At 40.4% G+C, this 19,340-nt stretch overlaps 1 protein-coding gene across 1 annotated transcript in view; it reads left to right on the forward strand.

The window, feature by feature from the left end:
- LOC137244251 (succinate--CoA ligase [ADP/GDP-forming] subunit alpha, mitochondrial-like) overlaps positions 1-19,340 on the forward strand; it is a 163,374-nt gene that overhangs the window by 104,844 nt on the left and 39,190 nt on the right. The gene's annotated exons all lie outside the window — the stretch shown is intronic.

Genomic DNA, 19,340 nt, shown 5'->3' on the forward strand with positions numbered 1-19,340 from the left:
TTCAATCACCCAATTTTTGGCGAAATTCACTGAAAAAGTTGCAGAACTTCGGAAAAATGGCTTCGATTTCAATGGCCGCTGTATCACATTTGCAATGAGGGCTTTTTTTGTGATGCGCCTGCAAAAGCTTTTCTTTGCGGAATACTTGGGCATACTGGAGGACATGGTTTTCCAAAATGTACTCAAGTGGGACACAAAATTAATGGCGACTCAACTTATAGCACAGAGGCTGGAACGCTTGTTTCTAACGCAGATTTTTTAGAACGAAAGTACCCTGATAAACATGCGTCTGCTTTTAGAAATAATTTATCTCCTTTAGAAAATATTGGCATTTACATGGTAAAACAAGTACCTATAAACGTCATGCACTTAATTGATCTAGATGTAATGCGAAAATGTATCATGCGCATTATTAGCAATGAGTCAAACTATAAATTTAGAAGAGAAGCAAAAATTAACATATCCTCAAAACTAGTAGCTTTACGTCCCCATATAACAAAGGAATTCATATTCGAAAACCAAGAACTTTGGTTGAAATAGCGAACTGGAAAGCTACAGAATTTCGTATGTTTCTTCTCTACTATGGAATCTATGTTTTTAAAGACGAAATTTCTGGAGATGTATACTATGAATTTCTGTTGGAACTTATTCGATAAGTTATTATATTGACTTGCGTGTATATACTGGCAAATGAACAATTTTGTATACTAATTTATTTGGATCATAATAAGCATTGTTGTTTGTATAATTTGTACTTTTTGAAACTCACGAGTGGACTGTATAAATTCAAAACTACGCTGTTTCAATGTTGGTTGGATACTTTTTTAAACTCATCTTTTATTTCTTCTTTCGTACATTCTAAAAGTACATTTACATATATCTGTTGGCGTCTATTTGATGCAGGGTTGTATTGATGAGTATTATAACATAGGCACACTGAATTCATTATTCAAATTAAATAGTTAATTCATGTATACTTGATTAATTTTATATTAAATTAATTGGATGTACTATAAACAACGACGAATGCAAACATACCGGCCTCCTTGAAAGGATCCACTTTCAAAGTTCCAAAAATAATGGACACAACATTACTATAGGTCGGTTAAGTATATCCGTTGCCGTTTTTACTGAAACAACTCTTACAAACCCATCCTTTCCAGGATATATTTCTACTACTTATCCTAAAGCCCATTTGCTTGGTGTTTCATCTTTTATAATGACCATATCACCTACTTTAATATTTTTAAGCTTTTGAGCCCATTTTGGCCTTTCTTGCAGTTGACTGATGAATTCTAAAGACCATTTTTTCCAAAATTGTTGTACTAATACTTGTATATAATTCCAGCGATTTAACATGTTTAGCTTAGTTGAGGTAGTATCAGTATCAGGAACTGCAGAAAAAGCTCGAAAAATTAAAAAATGCCCCGGAGTGAGGGGATTTGTATCTCCTTCAAATTTAAGGCAAATCGGTCGTGAATTTAAACAACATTCTATCTGACATAATACAGTGTATATTTCTTCGAAAGTAACTGCACAATCTCCAAGAAATCGCCTTAAATGATGTTTAGTACTCTTCACTCCTGCTTCCCACATACCGCCGAAATGAAGACCACTAGGGAGGATAAAATGCCACTGGATTTGTTGTTCTGACATTGACTTACTAATTTCATCCCTAATAGAATTTTCTTGTAAAAAATTCCAAATATCCTTTAATTGATGATTGCTACTTACAAACTTCGTCCCGTTATCTGAATATACATGTATGGGTTTTGCTCTTGTAGATAAAAATCTTTAAAAAGTTGCAAGAAATGTTGCAGTTGACAATTCGGAAACTAACTCTAAATGTATTGCCTTTGTCACAAGACATACAAAAGCTTCTATCCAACACTTATAGAGCTTTCTACCTATACCTCTCCAAGACTTTACCTGTACTGGACCTACAAAATCCACGCCAGTACACACTGCTTTATTAGGTTTACGATACCTGGAATCCAATATTTCAAACCAAGTAAATATTGCATTTGCCGTCTACCTGCGTGCAAATACTTATTGTGATAATATCTAACCAAAAGTTTTGTAAAAACACTTTCTTTACAAAGAATTAACGGATGTTTTTGATCATACGATATATTCGCGTTTTGAAATACCACCTACGCGCAACAATTGATTTAGATCTACAAATGCTGTCAGAGCAAACAGCTTGTGTTTCACTGGAAGCGATTTACCCAGCGACAATGTTGAAATTTCTGCAGAAAATGACTCCATTTGAGCCTTCTTAACTAAAACATGATGCGCATTATTAAACTCAGATACACTTAAATTCACTGTTGTTCTATTAGATGTAGATTCTTTAATTTTGACAATGAGTTTTGTTATAAGTTCTGCAGCGTATAACTCAAGTCTAGGTAAAGAAGTTTGCTTGATAGATGCTACACGGGTCTTGGAAGCTATGAGATTCGTTGATGTAGAGCCATCCGAATGATAAACCTTTAAATACACAGCTGGTGAATATGCTAATTCAGACGCATCAGCGAATCCGTGCAGCTCAATTAATTCGCCTTTATTATACTCCATCCATCTAGGAATGCGTACATTACAAATACCATGAATACTGAATCTTAAGTCGCCCCAATTTGTGTATATGTCGTGAGGAAATTCATCATCCCAGCCAACGCCTTTCAACCATAGCCTCTGCATAAAAAGTTTCAGCGAAATTACTACTGGAGACAACCATCCTAACGGGTCAAATATCTTTGATATGTCTGACAATACTGGTGTTTTGTTACGCGCGATTGTAATTCTTTTAAGGTAACACTATATCTGAAAGAATCACATTTTGTAACCCTTATCAACCCTAATGTTTTTATTGTCTGAGTATCATCAAAAATTGTCTTATCAACAGTCGTTGTTGTTATGATCAACAGTCGTCATTCGGAGAGGACGTGTTTTTTAATCGCGCCCTAATTATGTCTTAATAACTAGAAATTTTGCAATGTTTTTATGCATGGTGCATAATAAACTGTTTGAGATATTGACTCTTATAATGTGAATAGTTCGTTGTGATCACAGTGTGTATAGAAAACAACAAACAATTAGTAATTATATCTATTCATTTGTGCATGATTTGTCTCTTTATTTAATTAAATATGACCTGCCGTTGTGGGACGAAAGTGGAACGTACTCAGGCCAAAGTGCAGTGCTCTAATTGTAATGAGCTTTTCCACCTACATTGTGTTGGTATGCAACAGTCTGACTTAGAGTACCTGTTGAGGTCAAATACCCCATTTCTGTGCGATGAGTGTAAAGCTGTGCGCCGTTGTTCTCTTCGATCTCCGCTTAAAAATAATACAACAAGTAATGAGCGCCAATGCAACCAAAACATTGACAAGCAATCTCTTGCGTTGTTGATCGATGAGCTCGCTGAAGTTAAAGTTTTTAATTCTCATATTCTGTGTGTGGTTAATGCTGTGAGAGAAGATAATGAATTTCTTCGCAATAAAGTTGAGACTCTTCAAACTGAAATCATTGAATTGCGCTCTATGCTTGCTGAAAATAAATCGATTGTGTCGCACTTGCTATCTGAATTCAGTGAAGTGTGTGGTATTGTTAGTGGCCCTTTGGCCAAAGAGAAAGAGAGTGGAAAGGAAATAATTGTGTCTGATGGTAATTGCGTACTCAGTGCAGTCAATACTTCTTATTCTGCAGCTGAGACAGCTTCTGTTCCAACAACAAATATGCCATACGCCTTCGTCGCTGCTTTGTCAACTAGTGTAGTTAATAATACTTCCTCTTCTTATACCTCTTCTTATGCTTCTACTGGCCAAAAAACAATGCTGCCACCCCCTCATGTTGCTGCTCGCGCTACTGGTACTCCGACTGCGCCGCCAGTGTTTCCAACCCATATGAGTGCAACTAATTTAGATGAACCATCTGCAGCTGCTGATAACCAAACTGATTGGAACACTGTGCGTAAAAAGAGGTCTAATAAAAGCAAAAATAAGTCCTCTGGTTCTAGTACAGCAAATTCTTCCCAAAGCGATTTAAATTCAAATCTGTTGCAAAAATTCTGGCAACAATGCTGATCCCAGGGCAAATATCAACGCTAGCCGCCCAAAAAATGCAAACGCTCGGAAATTAATTAAACCCTTACTTATTGGGTCGAGCTCCAGTAATGAGTTACGAGTTGTTGTCAGAAGAAAATGGTTCCATATATCTCCCTTTTCTACCTCAGCAACAGCTGATCAGTTAAAAAAATATAGAAAGAAGAAGAAAACTCCATTATTTGCAGTAGTCTTAGCAAGAAAAGTGTGGATCCGAGCTCTTTGAGACACCTTAATTTCAAGTTAGGCGTTAATGTCAACTCATATGCGATGCTGTTGCGGCCTGAACTATGCCTGCAAATATTGTTGTGCGCCCGTTTAAATTCAAGCCTAAAAACGACGAAATCCAACCGATATCCCACGGCAATCGGTTGGGTTAGATGGAGGAAATATTCACCTAAGATTATATATGCAAAATATGGCACTGTTAAGGCAGCTCGGAGATGCTGTCAATAATCTTATCTAAGACAATGTCAGCTATAGTTGGCGATAAAGGATTGCCCATGGGCATACCATAAGTTTGTTGGTAATAAGTTCTATCGTATACAAAGTAATTGTTCTCTCTCAAACAGAATTCTAGAATTTATAGGAACTGGCTTTTTGACATTTTTGTATGCATTTGTAGAGTTTGCCACTTTTTCATTATTGTGGCTATCGCCAAGTATATCGGAATATTGGTGAACAAGGATTCAACGTCTAGAGATATTAGGATTTCATCGTCGTCAATGGTTATATTTTTAATACTTTCTTTAAGTTGCATTGAATTTTTTATATTAACTTCTTCAGAGATAACGTTTTTAAGAATACTTCCTACGTATTTTAATAGTTTCGAGCAAGGTGCATTTATCGAAGACGAAATAGGCCGCAGCGGAATGTTCTCTTTGTGGACCTTCGGTAATCCATAAAGTCTTGGGGCTGTAGCCGCTGGGCATACTAAGGATAGCTTTTGCTTTATACTTATGGTTTGGGTTTGGTAAAGGTCACTCACGATTTTGTTGTTCTTCCTCCTTTTATATGTGTGTTTATCGTCCAAGAGGTCTTTCATTTTTCTTTTATAGTTGGATTTGTACATCATTACTGTCCTATTCCCTTTATCTGCATTTGTGATTACAATGGAATCCTTGTGTTTCTTTATAAATCTTTTAGTTTCTTCGTATATTTGTAAGATGAATTGTTATAGTTTATTTATTATAACAATTCATCTTACAAATATACGAAGAAACTAAAAGATTTATAAAGAAACACAAGGATTCCATTGTAATCACAAATGCAGATAAAGGGAATAGGACAGTAATGATGTACAAATCCAACTATAAAAGAAAAATGAAAGACCTCTTGGACGATAAACACACATATAAAAGGAGGAAGAACAACAAAATCGTGAGTGACCTTTACCAAAATTAAAAAATTTATAAAGAAGCACAAGGATTCCATTATAATAACAAACGCGGATAAAGGGAATAGGACAGTTATAATGTTTAAATTCGAATATAAAAGAAAAATGAAAGACCTCTTGGACGATAAACACGCATATAAAACAATTAGAACTGATCCTACCTAATGACGAAAGCAAACAATTGTTTCGACATGTTATAAAAAGTTCTGAATAAAATATTATTCGTCTTACATACTTTGATTCCCTATCTGCGCTTCGAGGGAGATCTTAAGGCCACAATAGAGGTGGACGGTGGGCGCAAGGTTGCGCAAATGGCGGACGAGGCGAAACATGTGTACACAGATGGTACCAAAGTAGTGGAAGGAGTAGGGTCTGCGGTATACTGCGCTGATACGGAAATAAGCAGATCCTACAGGCTGCCGGATTACTGTAGCGCTTTCTAGGCGGAATTATTAGCCGTAACGAAAGCAGTAGAAACCCTAAAAGAGAATAGCTTAAGCTGCAACCGTGTTAACTTTTATATCGACAGTCAAGCAGCAATTAAGGCAATAATCTCGCATAGCACAGCATCTAAATGCGTGTTAGAGTGTAAGCAGTATCTGGAGAGAATCGGGACAGGGAGAAGCATACATCTATATTGGGTCCCAGGGCATATGGGAATAGATGGGAATGAAAAAGCGGATGCACTAGCTAAAAAGAGCGCATCCCTTGAAGCTTACTCCGTAGTCGTCCCAATTAGACTGGGCGAGATTAACCTAAGTTGCTTCTATCATTAAAAAGAGAGGATTTTAGACTCATGACGGGTATTCTGCCTGGGCACTGTCTTCTCACATGCCTTTAAATTAGGCTTGGTGAGTGATAGCAGATGTAAGAAGTGCGGGTTGGAGGAGGATCGAGCACGTTTTGTGCTCGTGGCCTGCACTTGCCAGGCTAAGACTGCAGCTATTAGGAATGATACAATTTTCAGATCTAGAAGCAGCAAGTGGCTTAAGTCCTAGAAAGCTTCTAGTATTTGCCAAGAGGACGGAGTTATTTTATAACATAGGTCCTGGTTTTTGATAGGGTTTTTCAGTTTGGTCGTTAAAACAAACTTCTGGTAACACTACGGAGTCAATCAGTCTATGTGAGGCCCTCATGGACCGGCCAGTTCAACTTAACCTAACCTACACACTTTAAACCTACAGGTTATGGGCCCAGTAAAATATCAAAAATAAAAAGTAGTTTTTTCTTTTGCTTCCGGTCGAATAAAAAAAAAATGAGCTACGCAAGCGTCAAGATGGAACCTCTTACGAAGGAGAATTATGATACCTAGAAAATTCAGGTGGAGACACAACTCATCAAGAATGATATGTGGAAATGTGTGGCCGGACCATGTGTGAAGCCAGAAGAATCTGCAGAGGACGCTAAAGCACGATCGGATTTAATTCTTACGCTTTCACCACCAGAATAAAGGCAAATAAAGAATTCTACTACGTCGAGAGATATAGGGATCAAGCTGCATGCTGTATATCAATCAATCCAGCTTAAAAGGCCTTGTTACTGAAGTCTTTAACTTTGTCAAAGATGAAGAATGGTGATGATGTAGGAGATAATTTGCGTAACTGTTTCGAGATTGTCGATCGTCTGGAAGAAATGGACGTTAAAATTGTTGAAGATCTGCTCAATTTTTTGCTTCTGTATAGCATTCCAGATGAGTGCGAAACGTTTAGAATTGCGATAGAGACACAGGAAAGGCTTCCAGAAATAGAAATGTTGATGGTCAGATTACTAGAAGAGTACGAAGCAAGAAAGCGTGCGGGAAAAGAAGCGGTCGCTGGTGCATTGTTTGTTAATAAGAACGGGTATACGTTTCAAAAATCAGAAAAATCTCACGAAGAAAATATGCATTTCACTGAAATATGCATTTCATGCATGTGAAAAAATCGGACATAAAGCAAAAGAATGTAGATTACGGACAAAGGGTAAGCAAAACCAAAGTCAAGGTAAGCAGAAATCAGAATCTACTAGAACGGCTGAAATTGCTATGCAAGTTTACACGGTGCTTAGATTCTGGCGCATCGTCTCACATGTGTGCGCAGAATTCTAAATTTTTAAAGATTGAACCACCATAATCAAACATTTTGAATTTAGCGAATAATGAGTCAAGAAATATTGCTGGTAACGGAGTCGTAAAATTGCAGACAGAAGAGGGAAGGCACCTGAAACATTGCACGTTCCGGATCTTCGTTCAAATTTGTTATCAGTTGGAAAAAAAGAGCACGGTTTTGAAGTCATCTTTACGAAAAAATAGGCAGTGGTGAAAAATCCGGAGGCAGATGAAATTATGATGATTGCTCACAAGCACAAAGGTTTGTATTTTGTAAGCGAATCAAATGAAGAAAGCAGAACGGATGTCTACACAGACATTACTTGATTGGCACGAACGTTTCGGCATTTGAATTTCAAGAATTTGAAGGAAATCATTCAGCAGGATAAAATCCGTGGTGTAAATATTGGTAATAATGTAGACGTTCCAAAATGTGAAAAATGTATTCAAGGAAAACGCGTACAAGCTCCATATCGTATATCATCATGATGTAATAAAGACAAAGTGGTATATGTAGTGACAGCTCATTTTGAAAACTCCCATACAATACGAATGATGAGAGAAAGGGGAAGAACAGAAAAGGCCGTTTTGTGAAATAGTATTAAATATGTCTTTTTTGTATCAAAGCACTAAAACAATTTTTTTTGTACATTTTTAATTAAAATGTTAATACAAGTTTATGACAGGTTCTCCGAATATACTTCAAGTTTGCCATACTACACATGAATTCAAGAACATTAGATACAAGAAGCATTTGAAGAAATAATAGAGATATATCTCTATGTGGCCGGCCTTGCATGTTTTATGCAAAATCCAAACTGCATCTGCTAGGGCCGCTAAGTTCTCGCTCAGAAACTTTTTATAGCAAAACCAGAGATGCGTCGCTTAGTTTGTGTTCCGAATGGCAAAATCTATATATATATAAAGAAAGGCTAAAATGTGTGTTAGTTCCATAGTACAGGTCTACAAGTAGGATATGTAGCAGCACGCACATACACAGCCACGCTCACCTGATAAAATGCTTGTTCTTTTTCGTTTTTTTTGTGGATGCTATTTGGCACTGTTGTACTTCTTAGGTCCAAGAAAAGTCTAAAATTTTTATCGTAAAATTACAAAGAAATATACTTATTTACTTCCAAACGAGCCTTAATTACATCTCTCTTTAAAATCCATATGTTTTGGACAATTTTAATTAACAAATTGTGATACTTTATTACCGGGCACGATTGCTAAACACGACCAAAACCGTCGGGGGAGGTATTAATAGACGCGCTTTTGCCTCGCTTCCAATAATTCGAATAATTTTTCGCCTTTGGACTATTGATAACAGGACAAAACGCGTCTTTTCATTTCTCTTTCCACATTTTTGGGCGGGTTAGTGCAGTCGACCTCTGTTTCAAACTGTGTTTCGCGGAGAACTTTTGAACGCGTAGAAAAACTTAGTCCCCGTATTTGTATTCTTAATACTGGAATAACTACGCGTCCTCAGATACCCCAATTCAAGGCTTTTGTATAATTTTCTGTAGGACCCATATAGGTGCACTACATTTTCCTACTAAATTCGTTCAAAAAAATGTACCATCACAGCAACCCATATCTGATATTCCGGTCCTTTTTTTGTTTCCCTGCGTTGCTTTCCACGACAGCAACCCCGGTAATTTTGACACTTCGTTCAGTGTCAAACGCATGTTCCACGCAGGTTCCACTGAGCTCCACAAAAGTTTGACACTGACCGAAGTGTCAAACGGCAGTGTGTTAGAAAGAGAAAGGAATTGTTTCCTTCCCATACATATCATACTTGTAAACCTGTACTATGGTTAGTTGGTCGCCGGTGTTTGAAGAGATGCGTCAGTCGATTTTGTTCAAACTTTCACATAAGTTGCGCACACCTCACGCGGTGGTTATTACATAGGTTTGGTTGCGATCGACGCACAAATGCTAGGGTCTTGCGATCAAAACGTTGACCTGGGTAATCCTGGGATGAGTTTGTACAATATGGGTATCAAATGGAAGCTGTTTATGAGTACTTTGATACGGTTTATTTTTCGTACCCTTTGGTGACTAGGGTCTCGAGATATAGGCAAAAAAAAGGGCCCGGGTACCCCTAGAATATGTTTATAGAATATGGATAACAAATGAAAGCTGTTGATGAGTGCTTTAGTAGAGGGTGGTTTTCATACCCCTTGGTGACTAGGGTCTCGAGACATATGCGAAAACGTGGATCAGGGTAACACTAGGATGTGTTTTTACCTTACGGGTATCGAATTGAAGCGCTTGATGTGTGCTTTAGTACAGAGTAAGTTTTATACCGCTGGGTGACTAGGGTTTCGAGATATAGGCCAAAACGTGGACCCGGATACCCCTATAATTTGTGTGTAATATGGATATCAAATGAAAGCTGTTGCTGAGAGCTTCAAAGTAATTTTCATTGCGATATGATATATATGCATATATATGATAAATATGCATGCGAAGCGGAAATAAAGACATGAATTACCTATTTACATACTTCCTATTCGATTTGCTTGAAATTTGGTATATAAATTTGCGTATATTATTATTTACGATCCTTTTTTCCGGGAAGTAGACCAGCGACGGACTGGGACTGGGATTATGACTAGGACTGGCACTGAGACTCGGAGTGGGACTCTGAATGGGACTGGAACAAAATGCATACCAAAAAAAAAAAAATGTATGCAGATAGACCAAATTTAGAGCAGAACAACGTCTGCCGTGTCTGCTAGTCAATTATAAGAAGAATAAACAGCGCACTGTATGGAGCAACTTAATGAAGACCACACTCCTGCCGTAATGCTGCCGGTTAGTTTAAATATTAGAGTTAGCTGGTCGTAGAATAAGCAGCTACTCTGCCGAAATAACTTTCGCTATCACGGACGTTTAAAAGAGCAGTGAGAGCTCCTTTTCAAGATGACGTATGAGAATAAGGTTCCATACCGAGGCGCTGAAGATGAAAATACCAGTGTGCTCCTATAGTTTGCCATGCGTCTAATGGGAGGTAGGGCTGATAATTTTACCTGAGTAATGAGGTACCCGGGTACTCAGGTGTCGGGATCCAACTGCCCGGGTATTACTCGAGTACCATAAAACTCAGACATCCGAGCATTACGCAAAATCTGTGACCAATGTAGTTACGGCAAATTGTTTGGGCCTTTCTGAATAAAGATAACCGTATGTATTTGTAAATTAATCCGAGCATGAGTTATTACGGAGTACCAGAAAGTTGGGATAATATCCGGCTATCCAATTACCCGGTAACGAGGGCATTACCAAAATTACTCAGGCAGCCGGCTCCAATACGATCATTGCAGTTTGCCATGTCGGGTGGAGTATTGAATCATGTGACTACAACATCATATGGCGAACGTCTCACTGCCCCATCTGAGATTCGCCCCGAAGCACGAAAACAACAACAACCCCTTATCTTCGGGGCTAAAAATTAAAGAATGTTGAACCTTAATAAAAAATACACACAAGTATGAAACTCGAATTACCTAAACTGGCCATAAGTATAAAGATGTGTTTCAGTCATAAACTATTTGAAGGTTTTCTGATGGACCGCATTACAATGTGTAATCAAACACTATTGCTCGTAGACCGGGGTAGATAAGCTTCAATTTGGTGTGGGATTCGGGGGTAGTTCTTTATGACATTAATCTACGCACTACCGACGAAGAATATTGCATTGTACAAGCGCTTGCAATGCACATACAAGCACTACCTGTGCCTCTAGGTACATAACGCCACTTCTACTTGTATATAAAACCACGCACTTGCCGATTTTAACGCGAGGGTTAACAAAGGTATCCCACCCAATGAATTTGCAATTCAATTTTGCAACCTCTGAGATATTGGCAAAGCAATAGTTTCGTCTTCCGGCCATGTTGCGATAGGCTGAAGAAGTAGTGCTTTCGGAAGGCGCCTTAGAACGGCAAAAACAGGGAAAAAACACCTGGAAAGAAAAAGCAAATGACCCAAATTAGGAGAATAATTTTAATGTGTATTATAATTATTATTTCAAACAAAAAACCTTCATTTTTTATCAAAAATGCTCAAATTTCTATAATTTTGTTAGATAAACAAAATTATTTTATGAAAATTGTAGCAACTTCTGATCATATAAAAGTCAACACAAAACAGAATTAGAGAAAAAAGTGATGCCGTTGCATATTTTTCGAGGAAAATGTATTTGTGTGATTTTTACTACGATTTTTGCTCTGAATGAAAAAGTAGTTTCGCAAAGAGGCAAATTGAATTTCAGAGTGGGAGTTCAAGATAGCGGGTTAGAAAGAGAAGCTGCCAATGTCAGTCACCTTGTAATTGCATCATGGTATATCATTATCTAAAAGTAAAGATATTCTAGAGCTTATACATAGCGATGTTTGTGGACCTATTCGAAAAAACTCTGTTGAGGTTCACGTTATTTGGTCACATTTATTGACGATAAAACAAAATGGTCCGAGGTATATTTTATAAAGCATAAAAACGAAGTTGCAGATAAATTTAAGGAATATAAGGACTTAGTAGAGAAACAAACTGGGCAGAAAATCAAAACATTGTGTTATCGCTGGCCAAGGGTGAGCGAATTTAACGCATCAAAATCCAATACAAACCAAAAGAAATGAATCGACAAATGGCGCTTCTTATGTTAAAATAATCCAATGATGGATGGATAGTGGTGGTTTATTTCGCTGTTTCTTCTCCGTATGCTGGCCAACGATTAATTCGAAGTACCAAATTTAAAACGGAATCAAGTGGAACATTTTTGTACATAAGTATACTTATAGCTAACGTGACACGCATACATACGTACATACTCAAACGAAAGAATTTAACAAACGGAATATTACAACAAAAACATAGTTGGCGAATTCGTACATAGATAAAAAAGGCAAACGGGTTATTACAGAAACAATGCATATTTGACAATGTATAGTGAAAATAAATTGCATATTTTTATAGGGTAGTTGGGCGCTGCTTTTATGACATCCCCACCCCCGTGGATCGACTCGATTCACCATTATCAATATCAAGAATGGCCAATCTCGATACTGCTCTCCGCCGTAAACCTGAACTTGTGCGCACGTCAGCTTGACGCACTTCACCATCTCGACCGTGATACACCTCTTCTACTATGCCGCGGCACCAATCCTTTCGTGGAACGTTTGGGTCACAAATAAACACAAGATCCCCTTAACCATTGGATTTGTACGCTGGCACCACTTTACACGCCGTGTCAACGTAGGTAGATACTCTAATACCCAACGCTTCCAGAAGTGGTCTCGGAGCTGTCGGGCGATACGCCATTGTTGGCGAAGTGCGCATGTAGCCTCGATTCAGTCGTTTTGGGAGTTTGGGCAGTATTCGGCGTTCCGAGTAAAAAATCATTTGGTGTTAGCGGCTGATCTTGATCAGCAGTCACTGGCCTCGGTAAGTGCCTCGAATTTACAATGTTCTCTGCCTCGATTAACAGACAATTCACTGTGTGCTCCTTTGGCGCGATCTCTTTTAGCGTGTGACGCAGCACTCTTTTAACACACTGTACCATCCACTCCCAAGCGCCGCCTTCAGATGGGTTGAACGGCGAGTTGAAAATCCAGTCGACTCCCTTTTGAGATAGCTCGCTCTGTATACGCTCACAATCGAACACCTCGTTGAAACGCTTTGCCTCATTATTGACACCGACAAAATTTTTCCCGTTGTCGGACCTTATGCGAATGGGGACACCCCGACGATTAACGAAGTTACGTATTGCGACGATGCAGGCATCAGTGCTTAAGTCATGCGCTATCTCTAGGTGCACTGCTCGTATTGTGAGGCACGTAAAGAGGGCCACCCATCTTTTCTCCATACTTCGCCGCACTGCCACATTAATCGGCCCAAAGTAGTCCAGCCCCGTGTACGTAAATGGCCTTACATACGGGGTAACACTGTCGACTAGAAGTGATCCCATTAAAGGAGGAACGGGTGATGTCTTGCGAATGCGACACACGAGGCAACTGGCGATGATATTACGTAAGAGGCTTCTTAAACGTGGTACCCAATAATTCTGACGTATGGAGCATATAGTCGCCTCTATGTTTTGGTGGCACATGAGTATATGATGATGCATTACGAGTAACTTCGTGAACAGATGTGTTGACGGAAGTATTATGGGGCGCCGGGTATCGGCTGGAAGCCAGCTGGCAGCATCTATACGGCCGTGAACGCGCAGTAAATCGTCGTTATCGAGGTAGGGTGACAGCTGCAACAATGTACTGTCTGATGATACTCCTTGCCCACTTCGAATACTAAAAATTTCTGCTCGGAATGACTCGGCTTGTACAAGACGACAAAGAAGATGCTTGGCGGTTTGTAGATTGTCGGAGGTTAGCCCATACTGATTATTGCCTTGCTCTCAATGGCGACATGATTCAACAAAACGAATGACCCAGGCTGTAGTTCTCAACAACCTGTTGAATTAAGAGAAGCGATTAAAATATATAAATTCACAACTTACAGTGACCAATGCATATCGTGGGCGGAGTTCTTCCTCGCAGTCTTGATCAGTCGTGGTGATGGTTTCTTCGTAAGGCCACATAGACTCATTCTGGCGAAGAAATGCGGGACCATATAACCAACGGGCGGCTGGGCTGAAATCGACTTTGTTGTTGAAGCGTGTGGCCTCATCAGCTACGTTCTCCTTGGTGGGTATCCACTTCCAATCAGATACCTTTGTGGCGGCCAAGACTTCAGCGATTCTATGTTGGACAAATGGTTTGTATCGGCGATGTTTGCTTCGAACCCATGAGACGACGGTTTTAGAATCGCTCCACAGTATGCACCTTTCAAACTTTAGATTGTGTTCGTCGCGTATAGTTTGCATTAAACGCGTACCCAGAACGGCTGCTTGGAGCCCTAGCCGTGGCACAGACAGTGGTTTTAATGGAGCGCATTTTGATTTCGCGCATATAAAGGATATTTCGACGTCACCATGACAATTGGTTGCTCTCCAGTAGGCAACGGCTGCGAATGCATTTTCGCTGGCGTCCACCAATACATGGAGCTGTAGTTTTGCTGGACTGCCGTTCCGGAAATAAAAACGAGGAATTGCGTACTCAATTACGGCGTCTAGTTGCTTATACCACATTTCCCACAAATCGGCAATGTTTTCGGGCAGTGGATCATCCCAGCTGGTTTCATGGCGCCATACTTCACGCATGACGAGTTTGGCACCAACGACGAAATTTGCGAGAAGTCCTAGTGGGTCAAATATTGACATGACCACACTTAAGAGTTCTCGCTTAGTAGGCCGCCTGTCACCTCGCAACACCTCTTTGCTGACGTTATTGAATTTCGGACTGAAACTGAAGCAATCCGTAGTTGGGCACCAATGCAGACCCAATACTCTCTCCGTGGACAAATCTTCTTTCTTACCGAGAAATTTTGTAAGATCCATCCCATCCAGTGCAGCGGATACCTCTTGTGAGCTCGACGAGAAATCACGTAACTCAAACCCGGCATCCAGGTGAATGGCCTTAACTTTCTTGGCGATGGCAATTGCTTCGGTTGTGGTATCGAAGCTGTCCACAAGGTCATCAACGTAATGGTTGTCTACGATCGATTTTATGGCACGAGTTGTAATAGGATCGTCATTGCGGTGATCCATGGCTTTTCGGATCTTTACGTAGTGAGCTGCACTGGGTGAGCAAGCAGCGCCAAATGTCATCACGCACATTTCAAATACATCGGGTTGTTTGCTTGAGTCCCCGTCTCGCCACAGAAATCTTTGGGCACACCTGTCTTCTTCGCGTATCAACACTTGATGGAACATCTCTTTGATGTCGCCGCAGACACCTATTGCTCGCTCACGAAAATTAAAAAGGATCGCAGGCAATGGCCTATACTCTTGCGGCCCTTTGAGCAGATAACGATTCAAAGACACACCGTTTACTTCAGCAGCGGCATCAAATACTAATCGCAGTTTCAAAGGCTTGTTCGGATTAACCACCGCAAAGTGCGGTAGGTACCAAGTTCGAGGCGTTAACAGGGCGGCTGCGGATGGCGTTAATTTGCGTGCATAACCACTAGTGATGTATGATTGAATGATTCGCTTGTACGACGCAGCGAAACTTGAATCACGACTCATTCGTTTTTCAACACTCACCAATCTTTTTATCGCCATGGCATAACTGCTGGGTAGCGTGACTTTGTCTTTTTGCCATAAAAGGCCGGTCTCGAATTTTGTACCAACTCGACGTGTGGTTGCCTCTAGTATTGCTCTGGCGCGAACATCAGCTTCACTTTCGATAGGTGGTGCGGCTCTTACACCGAAACTTTCGACTTCAAAAAAGTCGGCTACAATATCGTGAATCGATCTATTCACATTGGTATTAACGAATAAGCACTTTGATGGCACTTGAGACTCCTTACCAGTTGGTCCAAACACTACCCAACCAAGCTCTGTGTTTGCTGCAAATGGACCATACTGTTTCATTGCGATGGTGGTAGATGCCAGACCTAAATGGCAATTGTCTATTCCGATGAGCATTTTTGGCCCTGCGTCAATAAGTGGCTCTACCGGAAGTTTACTTATTTGATTATACTCACACTGTAGATCGGCTGAACTAAGGCTTTGCATAGGCAGCTGTAGGTTTTGCACGGCATAGACGTTTTGCAGCTTGTGGTTTTTTGCCATACCAAGACCACTTATGGATAGGTCGACCAGGTTTGCTTGCTCGCGTACAGCATGTCCTCCGAACCATTGGACACTGAGGTGGTGCGGTCGGCATCGCAAGTCTAACTCCTTGGCGATACTGTCATCCAGCATGGTTATAGATGAACCTTCATAACGCAGAGCATACGTGTCGATTCGGAGTTGTCGTCCGTATAATGTTACGGGAAGGATGCGAAAAAGTAGCCTATTCTTGGTAGAGCTTGATGCACAGTTCAAAACAGCTGCACCCTTATCATTCGAAGCTTGTTCATATTGTGATTGGACGCAACTTAATTTTGTATTATCTGTACCATTCGACGCTTGTTGGTGGTCTGGCTGAGCAAGTGGTACTAACGCATCCCGATTGGTTATCATTAACGGCTGGGCTGACTGTGACGGCGAAGGCATTGGCTCTGCTTCATGAAGAAGTCTGTGGTGGACTCTCTTACATCCCTCTATGGGACATACCTTGCGTTGTCTACACTCTCTTGTTGTATGACCGACATTCAAGCATGCGAAACATAATCGACGTGATTTTACCTCCGACCACCTACCTGCTACTGTAGCATTGACAAGGCGAGAACAATCGGCTGACTTATGCTGGCCCTGGCAAATCGGGCATTTTTGCGACTGATGCTTATCACCCACATGAAGAACTACTCGGCGTTTCGGATCACGAGCCCCAAATTGATTTTCGTCGTGAATTGTGCATATTACGTTGGCAAGAGTGGTTAGCCAATCGGAAAAGTGAACCACTGTGGCACGTGGTTCCACGGCACTGCATAGCGTCCCCACTCAATACGTTTAGTCATGGGCAGCTTTGAGATCAGCTCGTCGGGTAATGTAGGATTAGCAAGGTGGTGGTTTGCGTCAGCTGAACGTAAAAAGGCGCAAATATTCTTGACTTTGGTGGCAAACGGTATCAGCTTGTTTAACGCATTTTCCGGAATTGGCATTATTTCTTTTACCTGTTGTAACTGGCTTCTAATCAGTTGCTCTGGACACCCGAAACGGAATTTTAGCTGCTCAATAATGCAACTTACATTGCATGGATGGATTAATAATGATTTCACCGTTTCTCTGGCGTCCCCTTTAAGGCACTTTTGAAGACGTTGATTGTTGTCGAAATCGCTGTATCCGTACGCCACCGTAGATTCCATGAATGCCGTATGGAATACCGGCCAATCTTCTGACCGACCACTGAACTCCGGCAAGTCCAACAACTTTCTCGGATAACACGAGCTGTGAGGTGAGTGCTGCCCATGGGTGCTGCCACTGTTAGCACCATGCACAGGCATTGACGCATACGACGCATGTGATGGCAAAAAATTATTCGGCGCAAATGTGCTATAAAAATTGCTAGCGGTTGGAGCTGTACTTCGAGGCACTGGCTGTGACGTTCCATTGTGTGTATTCACCGCAGTATATGGTATCGCAAAACGAGACTCACGAAACGGCAATCCGTTACTTGGCGGTGCAGTAAACTCTGCTTGCGTCGACGGTGGCAGCACTGGCTGCGACTACGCTGCTGGCGTAAGTAACGGCAGAACTACCTCTGCTTTGGAGGGCAGCTCTAAGGGTTCCATTTTGCACCTCCCTATCCCTTAGCTGCACCTGTGTGACCTTCAATTGAGACTCCAGCATGGCTATGCGCTTTTCAATTGCACGAAGATCGATTGACGTACCCAATGTGGTTTCTTTAGCGGCACCGGCGGCGTTGGTGTGTCACCAATTAAATCTATAGCTTCGTAAACTGGTGTACTAAAGGTGGTGTCTTTGCAGGCACCGGCGGCGTTGGAGTCCCCAATTGCAAGGCCAACTGTTGCATCTCCGACTGGTGGGGAAACATAGTAGCAGCTGCGGCGGCGGCTGAGTCCCTGCTTGGAACGGCACTTAGGGCGAATCTTCTAAAATTGATGATAATCCGCCTAGCTGTAAACTCATATTTGCATTATTCGTGGCGTTTAATCGTGCACTTCTACGAGGTGGCGTGCGTTGCATTTATTTTACGATGGCAAATATGGTAAACACAAATTAAAATTTGACAAACAAATTACTAAGGCGGCGCGCCTTCATTAAATTTTAAGAAAACGAAATAAAGCTTGTTATCGTTGGCCAAGGGTGAGCGAATTTAACGCATCAAAATCCAATACAAACCAAAAGAAATGAAATGGCGCTTCTTATGTTAAAATAATCCAATGATGGATGGATAGTGGTGGTTTATTTCGCTGTTTCTTCTCCGTATGCTGGCCAACGATTAATTCGAAGTACCAAATTTAAAACGGAATCAAGTGGAAAATTTTTGTACATAAGTATACTTATAGCTAACGTGACACGCATACATACGTACATACTCAAACGAAAGAATTTAACAAACGGAATATTACAACAAAAACATAGTTGACGAATTCGTACATAGATAAAAAAGTCAAACGGGTTATTACAGAAACAATGCATATTTGACAATGTATAGTGAAAATAAATTGCATATTTTTATAGAGTAGTTGGGCGCTGCTTTTATGACACATTGAGATCAGATAACGGAAGTGAATATACCTTACACCTTACAGAAGCTAGAGAATTTTTTAAAAGAGGAAGGTATAAAACATGAATATTCAGTGGAGTATACGCCCCAGCAAAATGGTGTCGGTGAGAGGAAAAATAGAACTCTAAATTGAAATGGCGCGATGTATGTTGTTACAATCAGGTTTGTCGAGTGGTTTCTGGGCAGAGGCAATATTAACAGCAAATTACATCAGAAACAGATGTCCATCGCGAAGTTTAGATAGACAAATACCATACACATTATGGACAGGTCGCAGTCCTGTGGTAAGTTACTTTAAAAAGTTCGATTCGTCAGTCTACATGCTAGATAAGAAAGGGAATAAAGGTAAATTTGAAGCCAAATCTCGAAAATGCCTATTCATTGGTTATTCCTTACAGTCCAAGGCTTATAGATTGGTGTCCTGATATTAAACAAATTTTTCGAAGCAGAGACGTAATATTTACAGAACATTTTCAGAAGCGAGGTAACGAAGTACA

Source organism: Eurosta solidaginis, chromosome 3, assembly GCF_040869045.1.
Source record: "Eurosta solidaginis isolate ZX-2024a chromosome 3, ASM4086904v1, whole genome shotgun sequence".
NCBI lineage: Eukaryota > Metazoa > Arthropoda > Insecta > Diptera > Tephritidae > Eurosta > Eurosta solidaginis.